The sequence below is a fragment of the Dufourea novaeangliae genome, unplaced genomic scaffold, assembly GCF_001272555.1.
Source record: "Dufourea novaeangliae isolate 0120121106 unplaced genomic scaffold, ASM127255v1 scaffold1003, whole genome shotgun sequence".
NCBI classification, from domain to species: Eukaryota; Metazoa; Arthropoda; class Insecta; order Hymenoptera; family Halictidae; genus Dufourea; species Dufourea novaeangliae.
In genome coordinates, this window is record NW_015374874.1 from 1,263 (window position 1) to 11,810 (window position 10,548).

General features: G+C 37.1%; 1 long non-coding RNA gene across 1 annotated transcript; it reads right to left on the minus strand.

The window, feature by feature from the left end:
- Positions 1-3,249: 3,249 nt before the first annotated feature.
- LOC107193227 lies at positions 3,250-9,098 on the minus strand. The gene is made up of 3 exons (XR_001516323.1): positions 8,915-9,098; positions 6,157-6,211; positions 3,250-3,349 (listed from the first exon to the last, which is right to left on the minus strand). It is a non-coding gene; the product is annotated as an uncharacterized LOC107193227 (long non-coding RNA).
- Between the last annotated feature and the right edge of the window lie 1,450 nt (positions 9,099-10,548).

Below are 10,548 nucleotides of genomic sequence, written 5' to 3' on the forward strand. Positions count from 1 at the left end.
TCGATTCGAGTCACACTTTACCTCAGAGAGAATCGGTGCTCTCCTTCCGAGAGCATCGACTCTCTGAAACATATTCTCCTTCAGAGAATATGTACTCCTTTTGCCTGTAATAATTGCTCGGTATACTGTTAAATGTGTTAGTTGTAAGTAAGACTAGTATAAGTTCAAGAAAGAAGTCGTCGATCATCCGCCGTGAGATCTTCATTTTATTTTCAGGTAGACTCAAGAAAGAAGCCATCCGCCGAGGGATTTAGATATTTATAGTATAAGCGTATTTAGATATCTAAGTTAGTTGTAAGATTATTGTGAAGGGTAGATAGATGGAACTTGTGTTTCCATCTATCTTCCTTGGGTCTCCACTTGCAGCAACCTCCACGTGGTGAGACCCGGTAATCGGTGTTATGCTCAATTTGCATTTTTGTAAATCGAGGATAATGCCGAGCGAATGGCTGCAAACCCATTGTAAAATAATTGTAATGCATACCGAGTAGTTATTACTTTAACTGCCGTTGCTCTCCACTTAGCATCAGAGAGAATCGGGGCTCTCCTTCCGAGAGTATCGACTCTCTGAAACATATTCTCCTTCAGAGAATATGCACACTTTTTGTTTCTAATAATTGCTTGGTATACAGATAAATGGGGTATTTGTAAATAAGTTAAGTTAAGTCGATCGTAAAACTAGTGTAAGCTCAAGAAAGGATACATCGATCATCCGCCGAGGAATCTTCATTTTATTTTCAGGTGGACTCAAGAAAGAAGCCATCCGCCAAGGGAAATCAACATTAAAGCGTCTAAATTTAAGTTACTTTTAAGTTATTTGTAAGACTTTGTAAAAAGGAAGGTAGATGAAACTAATGATTCCATCGATGTAACTACGGTTACATAGATGGGATTGGGTTCCATCTAGCTTTCTTTGGGTTTCCACTCGCAGCAACCTCCTCGTGGTGAGACCCGGGCAACTGGTATTATCTTCGGTAAAGTATTGTCAACTGAAGGTAATACCGAGCTAATGGCTGCGAAATTTTATCAAGATGACGACTGACACTTATAACCGAACCTTTTGATGGCTTCGCTACCGATGCATATGTAAATTCTTTTCAACGCTTCGAGCATTAACGCGTTACGTGGCTCCTACGGCTAGGAGAAAAACGAAGGTGTCGAAGGAGATTGCCACGACGGAAAAAATTTGGATAAAAATGGAGAAACTTCTGCTGCGGATCCCGAACGTAAGGTCGATGTTACAGGTTTCGCATTTTTCCAGCTTATTTCCGGCTAGCGGATGCCTGGCATGGAATCAACCAGCATAACGGAGAACAATGGAAAGCGGATATAATGAAAGCAAACGAGATACACTACGCTCGAGTGAATTACCAATGGTGATGAAGTTAACAATTAATTACTTTCACGTATCACATCTGATCCGTGAGAACGAATCACCATGCTAGCTTTGTTCGCATGAAATTGATGACGTGTAAAGGAAGTAATTTTTTTTTGGCAATTTCAAGTGCTTCTCTTTAATTAGAACGCTATTTGTACTATTATTATTATTGCTCATCCATTCTATTGCGCAAAATGCAGAATAATAGAATAAAGAATTATAGGCATCTTTTATATTGCAGACAATATTAGAATAATAAAATAGATGATTATAAGATCTTTTTTTTTACTATAAGAGAATATTAATTTAAATGTATTATAATACAAACTGAGATTCAAGTGACAATACACAAACATATAATCCTCATTTCAGATTACGTTTTAAATTACTTCAGATTTAAATCTGGGTGGAAAGTGACCCGACCATCGGACTTCCCGATGTATGTGTATGTATAAACGAAAGGTTAAGCAAGCGGTTCAATGTTAACTGGACCATTCAAATAAACAGAAATATCTTCGTGTCCGTGTTTCATGGAAATGTTTCGGTTTTATAGTGCTCGAAAGGACGGTAAGGACATTGACCTTGACGTGCATGACCTTCAACTGGTATCTCGTAGAATCAACTGGCTTTTCCGCTATATGCATACAGTTAAAGACACACGTATACTATTGCGTTGCGGTGACCGATGCGCCGTATCAAATTCTAAGTACTCGGCGTTCATTCACTTATAATATCCGTGTAACACAATAAATTCTCGATTACTCGTGTAATATGATAAACGTACTCCAAATGATTTACTCGCAGACGTGTAACATATAGGGTAACTGCATTTAATATCACCTATCATGTAATGTCTTCACTTATATTGTGCGAAGAAAATACTAAAATCTGCTGGTAATGAAATAAACCAGTGGTCAAACACGCGGAGAAAGACATACTACGGTTGCAACGTCACATGGGCAACGTGTAGCAAATGAGAAGTATTTCAGTGAATCTTGATAGTGTACAAATTTATTTATCACTTGTAATTGAAGGCATGCTTAAAAATTCTATGAATGTATGAATATTTACTGGGAGTATCTAATGAACGACATACCTCGACAATTTAATCGGTTACAATAATTTTGTTAAGGGGGTAGAACACCTTTGACAGTCCCCAAAGAGGCCTTTCTTCAAACGCAAACTGTTTTTATTTACTTCTACTCTAACAACTCGGAATCATTGAAGGTGGAAATATTTCTTGATGGTCACAATTACTGTAATTGAAAAATCAACGAACGACTTTCTCAATTCAACTACAAATTACATTTTGTATGATGTTTTATTACGATTTCTACACCGCCTGCCAATTCTGCGATCGTTCATTCTCGTTCGCCTGGAAAATTCCACCGGCTTTCACCGATTCATTCGCATTCGTTCCTGTGAAATGTTCAGTGGGTTATGAGACAATTGAAGACGCGCTTGTTTTCACGTGAATCAGTTATTTCGACCGACCGCTCAATAAAATTCTAATTTTCTACCCGTTTTACCATAAAAAAAATGTGACTTGCAAGAGAAGGCACGGATGCGACCTCCTCCGATTTTGATGAAACTTCGTATGTTTGTTAAGCAGTCAAAAATAAGGGATACGTATTTTTTTTTATCGGCTGAGGCGCGACTTTAAGGGGCGAAACCACCCCTCGAAGTTTCGATCCGAAACTTTTTCTGTAATCATAATTAAATACGATTGCGCGTAGAAGTAAGACAACCACCATGTCTACGACTCCAACGAATCGATGTTCCTGGAGTTCGAGCACAAGTACTTTTCTTTGAGAATCTAACTACAAAAGTTGTGTGTAAATTTCTTACCTTGGAGGGTTTATCCATGATGCGGTACGTGAGCGATTCGCAATGTCCGGTTGTGATGACGGCGCCCGCCTTACGCGACACGCATTGCCCCATATAGATTCTGCAACCTTGGCCCAGCACAATCTAAGTGGTATTGAACAACAACAACAATTAAAATCTGTGCAATCGGTTAGAAAATAAATATTTATTCCTTTTCCTTTCTATTTACAGCAAAATAGTTTTATTCTGTTCCCACAACAACTTCCACTACGACCAGCAGTTAGACAAATTCACACACATGCGCAGACACAATCAAGAAGCACACGTCTCGAGCAGAGATGGGCAAATTAATTATCTAGATGAAAAGTTTCGAATAACGAATAAAAGATAAAAAAAAGTATTTCGTCATTTTTAATTGTTTAAATGTGGAAATTTCAATTTTTATAATAAAATAATACTGCTTTATGAATGAATTGACATTTGTCGAACAATTATTTAATCTCATTAACTGTTTAAAACGATACTCTTAGATGCTGCTGCTTTTCACTGTGTATTATTCGAATAAAATTCTGCCCAACTCTGGTCTCAAGTCACTGGCCTCTGCTTCTTGACTGTATCTGTCTGCACGTACACCCACGAGCAAACTCGGCTTCGGTTAGGAGAAAAAGTGAGGTAAATGAAGGACCTCTTACCATTTAGTTTTGGAAGCTACTGAATTTTATGCCAAATTAACGTGCGATTTAACATTTATTTGAGAACTTGAAATAAATTTACCAAGTGGTAAAAAAAGGCCCATCTCCTATGTCACTTTTTTCCCTAATGGAAGCCGAGTTTGCTCGTAAGGATACGTGTGGCCCATCGCTCAGCTGATTCGCGTTTGTTTAACTGCCAATATCTCGGAAATGGAGCTTCAGGTTACAAGACGGTAAAGGACGTTTTGATTTGTATTTGCACGAGGAATATGCATGTTGCGGATTGTCCCATCTTTTTGGGACACACTGTATGAACGCCCTCACATATCCATCATTAAATACAAAAGGCGTACATATACGCTCTCTTTGCCTGTCATGTGCATATCGAGCCACACGTGATTGTTTTTAGTTAAAGTGCGCCACAGTCAAAGAGTTAATATCCCCCATCCTAAACGGAAGTTGCGTCTCTACAATACGTCTGAGTTAACTGAGAACGGTTAAATATTTCGTAAGCGCGTGAAGCTATGAAAAAATTCTGCCTAAAATTTTTTTGTAAAGAAGGGTACACATTTACATAGTATATTGTATAGTTTTTCTGTAATGGTGGGAGGGAATTCCAAGGTTAACTTGATTTTTTTAATGGAACGCCATACCTTTTTGTTTATAGTATGAAAGCCTCTTTTGAGACGAGTTCAATGAAGTACAATACATATACTGTAGAGTAGAGCCTGCCGTGTCTGAACACCCATTATCCGAATACCCTATCATTCGAATATTCTATTATTCAAACGTTCTTTTATCCGAACCTTGCCCCCTAGCAGCGCAGGCCTTCACCTGTTGCAAATATGTAATGTTTACATACGATGTATACGTTTTTCTGATCGATCAAACTCTAGGCATTTATCTTGAAAAATTCATAAATATTTAAATTGTCGATTGTCACGAACTTATTTTCTTCACTTTTAGGACTAGTTATATTTTATTGAAAATGGTGAACGATATTATCGTACCGCTACTCGTAGGTGATCTAAATCATACAGGTGAGAGGTAGGATCCCAACGAGGTATTTGACCTTAAATACATCAAATCAATGGTGAAAGGTACCGGTATGCCATGATTCCGTGATGTGGGACGATAAATGGCATTGGCCCGATTCGACGCGTCCGAATGCACAGATTCGATGCAAGTGTTTAGGAAGTTTCAAATTTTTCATATGCACGAGCCTTCATTTATCTATGATAATCCCGTATTAATCGAAATTAATATGCCTAAACTTCCTACACTTTACAAGTACATACTACCGGTTTTAGTTCGGTATCTGTTAAAATCGATGAACAAAGAATTATTTTACCCTCGGAACTGAATTGTACTGCAATTACAATAAATAATACAATTAAATAAAAACTGTCTGCTTTCATAGCTCTACGTCTTTTGGTAGCACAAGAAAAGATTTAATCCACAAATATTTGACTTAACGATTTGAACGTTTAAAGACTCTTTCTTTCCAAAGTTTTTGAAGTCATCGGAATTTTTCTTGACTAAGAAGAATTGGTTATTCACCAAAAAAGTGGAGCATGGTTATAGAAAATGACGATGACTATATCGAAAATTAATGATTACAGTAAGTATATTCTAAGTTAAATGAAGGACACGAACGTCAAGACCTTCCGTCAGACCTAGTTACTAGGAAAAACGAGTTTTAAGAATGCGACGACACAATGCGCAACGTGATGGTTCAGATAGAGGACTCAACCCAGGTTTCACATCCTGCAATCGATAGTGACCGAAATATCGAGAGCTCGATGCCCCGAGCAGAGAGAAACTTACATATTAGCGCAACGCGTTCTCAGCGCTCCGTACGATTCTAAAGGAAAAAAAAAACCGTTTGTTCAATCGAGTACTGTTAAATCTTACATAATTCTGAAACCGGTACACGCGTCTGTACCGAGTGCGTACATATGCGATTGGGTTAGTCATGCACTTGAATCCGCCAACATAATTGAAAATTAAAAACGAGTTCGACCAACCGGAACCACGTCACCACAAGCCATAAATTAGTATACAAAAATAAAATTTTCTGTCACCTTCAATCACTTCATACAAAGTTAAAACCAAAAAAAAAAAAGGAAGCGAAAGATCATGTTAATTCACCGTGAAAAGAGAATATATAGAAAAAGAATTAGCACCTTAACCTTCTATTACCAACTGCATTACAGAAGTAGATGAAAGTCGCATTGCAGAACACTCGGGTTTACTCACAGAAACAAAATTCCTGGCCCTATGCCTGGTCTGCTGTGTAGATGTCGCAAAAACACTGGAAAAAAGTAAATCTCTCTTCATATCAAAACTCGCCACGAACGCCGTCAACACTCCTCATGGATCGGGTCGAGTGTCTTTTTTTTTCTTTAAACCCTTCATATTAGATACAATACAACGCATTACAATAAGGTCTGAATCTGAATTAATGCGAGCGACTCAGGTCCAGTGATTTTCATTCGACGAGGGAACGCTTAGTTTTGTAGGTACCCTCTCGAGCAAACTTGGCTTCCACTAGGGGAAAAAGTGATGTAGGCGATGGGTCTCTTACCAATTAGTTTTGGGAGTTACTGAAATTTATGCCAAATTAACATTCAGTTTAACATTTATTTCAGTATTTGCAATAAATTTACCAAATGGTAGGAGGTCTTTCTCTTACGCTACTTTTCCCCCTACCGGAAGCCGAGTTTGCTCGCCGGTGTACACCCACTAGCAAACTCGGTTTCCACTAACGGAAAAAGCAATGTAAGTGTAAGGATCTCCTGCCATTTGGTATCGAGAATTATTGAAATACATGTCAAATTAACATTCGATTTAACATTTATTTTAGTACTTGAAATAAATTTACCAAGTGGTAGGAGGCCCTTCTCCTACATTACCTTTTCCCCTAGTGGAATTCGAGTTTGCTCGTGAGGGTACATGGTACCTTACGTTAGAAACACCGACTTCTACGGTGAAACGAATAGGAACCAACCATGGTAGGATTCTAAGACGCTGTTCTGAACAAATCGAGAATATGGACAATTATATCTTGACAATGTAAGTATAAACAGGACACTTAAATATCCAATGAAATATAATCATCTGTCAGAATTAGTTCGCAATAATAACTTGAATGCACGTCGGTCACAATTTCACCGCATTGAAGTTGCATCAATCGATTTCTTTCCTGAATTATGATCTCTGTTTGAGTATACACATCAAAGTCTTATTATTCTTACGATTTGATTATTCTTAATTTCATATAGCAACAGCTTCTTGACCTATCAATTATCGCAGGTATAATAATAATCAAGATTCCGCCAATTGTATTCTACTTGAAACACAGTTACGCTTGCGCCACATGAAGACAGTGAAGTACAGTAGAGCTTTTCGTATCCGACCTAATAGAGAGACATAAGCGTTCGAATAATAGAATAGAATCGCTTTCCCGAACTGAACATTTCTAATTCAACATTCATATTTAAATAGAGATCATTGAAAATTGACAGTTTAAATATTTGTGGATCACATATTTTTTTGACTGCTAAATCACACAAATTTTTCCACATAAGTGCTTAAAAGTCAATTGAATAGAAAAATGTTATACGTTGTATGTAAACACTACATATTTACAACAGGAGAAAGCATGCGTTGCTAGAGGACATTTAATTCAAATATTAGGATATTTGAATAATGGGTGTCTAGATAAGAAAGGCTCTACTGTATTCAATTTTGTTTATGTATTGCTAGATAAGACTAAAAGTGGACTTGATCAATTATTGGAGATATGTGTTTGAAGGTATAATTGACCAACACGTTGTGAATTGCAGCTTGCTTGTAGCAACTGTATTACGATCTTTCGATCTTTGCGTTTGCACCGCATCAACCAAGTTATACATTTACCCGCAAGCTTTATCAATGATTATTTTTCGATTAAACAATTCTTATACGTTCAACATGTTTTGTTTTATAAATAAGTTACAGTAACATTGTAAACTCATTTTCCTGAATATCTGTATCGTTAATTGACCGCTTTCTGGGGCTGTTAATTAGTGTTTTTCGCGTTGCTTTTTTATGTACGATAAAAATATAAAATTTTATCTATAATATAGTTTTTTTTACAAATAACAATTGTTTAAAAGTTATTATTATTTAAAGTCAACAAATTCCAAATTGTTGCTGTATGCACTTTCCTTTTCACATACTTTTTTCACCACTTTCTCATGGTATTTTTGGTAAATAGTTATAATTTCTTAATTCCTCAGAACTTACAGAATAATATTTTATTAATAAATATGTTTGATATCGGGAGAACCATAAATTTGGCCGTTTTCTACCACCCCTTTTTTAGGGGTAACTTTATTTTTCTAATCAATAATGCTCCCTTCTTGATACCTTCCTTTTGATAAGATTCAAATTCTGTTACTGTAAAAACATGGTACGTTATAGAGGATCTATACTCTGTAATGGAAATCGTCAGTTTCTTGACGTTTCCGTCGATTCCTAAGAACCATACAGCCAGCAAGGTTGATTTGCTTGCTGATTGATTTAGTACGTCATAAATGTAAATTGTTAGATATGGCATGCATCTTCAAAGAATACGTTGTATTAGGTGTACCAATAAATGATCCAATATTTTTTTAATTAGCCATGTTTTAATAAGCCATATATCCTAAATTAAAATATTTTCCTCATTCTTTGCTAGGTAAAAATGCTGTGAAATGTATGCGGATAGTCATTACAATTATGTAACTCTATATCCTTAAGTTTCGCAGAAACAAATACTGACTTCGTAAAAAAATAAAGATGTACTTATTGCCAATAAGCACCAATATTCGTACTTTTAATAATTCAAAGATGCAGCTAAAAACTTGGAGAATGTACCTAGTATGATTGGGAAGTGCTCATCTCCATGGGATTTCGTTCACGTTCTGCGTAAACACGACGAAGCAATAGATCAAATTATTCTATTAACAATAATTTTTAATGGTAGACTTACCTCTTTTTTCAGAGTCGAATCTCTCAGGTAGTTCGTGTGAAATCGTGGTATGCATCACAAAACTTAAGACTGACACCTACAAATAACAACGTGCCGATTGTGTGACGCGAGGATACCGTCAATATCCTCGATGCCCAGTGCATAACAGACTAAGACTACTTCACCACCTATCACTCGGCATATTCGATAGTACGAAACATGCGTCCTGATGTCACAGTTACCCCACCAAACTCCGAATGCACTAAGCATTCAGAGCTGCTCCGAGCATCTATGAGCACGAAACTGCCCAGAAATCCACGTACATAAGCTGCTGTTTCTTAGCACCACCTATCGTCCACTATTAGTATCTATATTTATTCAACTTGCCTGGACTTGCTATATTCTTGAAACAAGAAGTTAAGGAACTTAAGTGCCCAGTTAGTCAGTATCATCTACAGATGTCCGTAATACATCTGAAGAAAGTCATTGTTACAGATATCTGAAAATAGTTACCAGAGAGATATCATTCAGATAACTGCATTTTGTAGATAATCTTTACAATAATCTTATGAGAGGATCGAATAGTTGTTTGGAATATGATATCGCTAAGATAACGTCAGATACGCATTGTAACGACATCTCTGCTGCCTAATAGAGATATTTAGTTTTTGTAAGTTGACGCTGCCGAAGATACCCTAGGGACACAAAACGGTTAAACCGTGTGTGATAGAAGGTGCGGTCATAGAACCCCCGGAGCATGCAGAAGAAACCCCGTGAGTGTGTGAGATGATGGGGCCATAAAACCCCCGGAGCATGGGGAAGCACAGACGAGATATATGAATATACCTGACATGCAATGTAATTTTCTGTCCCATGCTTCAAGGGCGTCAGAAGCCCCCTTACCATTTTAATGTCAATACCCGACGTTACCGATAAAGCATGAAACGGAAAAGTATATATTTTTTCACTTAACTAGAAGACAATTTAATAGTAATTACAAGAACATTGTTAAAATCACATTTGTTTGCAACGGTTGACACTGTATCGCGTCATGCGTACCCGGGTTAGTTTACTTTAAATAGCTCTTACACGGTTATACGCATAACTTTCGTGTAGATAAAATACTCGATTTATAGCTGAAAGAACGAAGTTTAATCCACTGTTATTGACAATAACAATAAACGACCAGAACACTGTTAAAATCGCATTTAATCGCGGAGTACCATTATTTTTTTGACTGGTGGCGCCACCCGCGGCAATTCGCTCAAACTGGTAGCCAAATTATATCGGCAGGTGCGTGAAAATTTCTAGTGATGGAAAAATGCTAATATCTCAGTAATTAAGCACTGAAAATGAACGTCATTAGTCTCAAATTGTCCCTCAGGACTTAATGCATGGACCCAATAGTGCAGAACCCCTGAATTAATAAAATTAGTAATGCCTGTATTACCGCAACCTCTTACGGGCCACAACCTGTTGCAAAATTTTTCGATCGCATTTACACCGCTAAACGGGCATGATTCTTCTTCGTTTTGCATTAGATATAACGTTTAAAGAACGTAGATTACTATTCTCTAACGGCTGGACACTAGTAATATCAAGAACATTGTTAAAATCGAATTTGTTTGCAACGGTTGACACTGTATCTTGTCCTG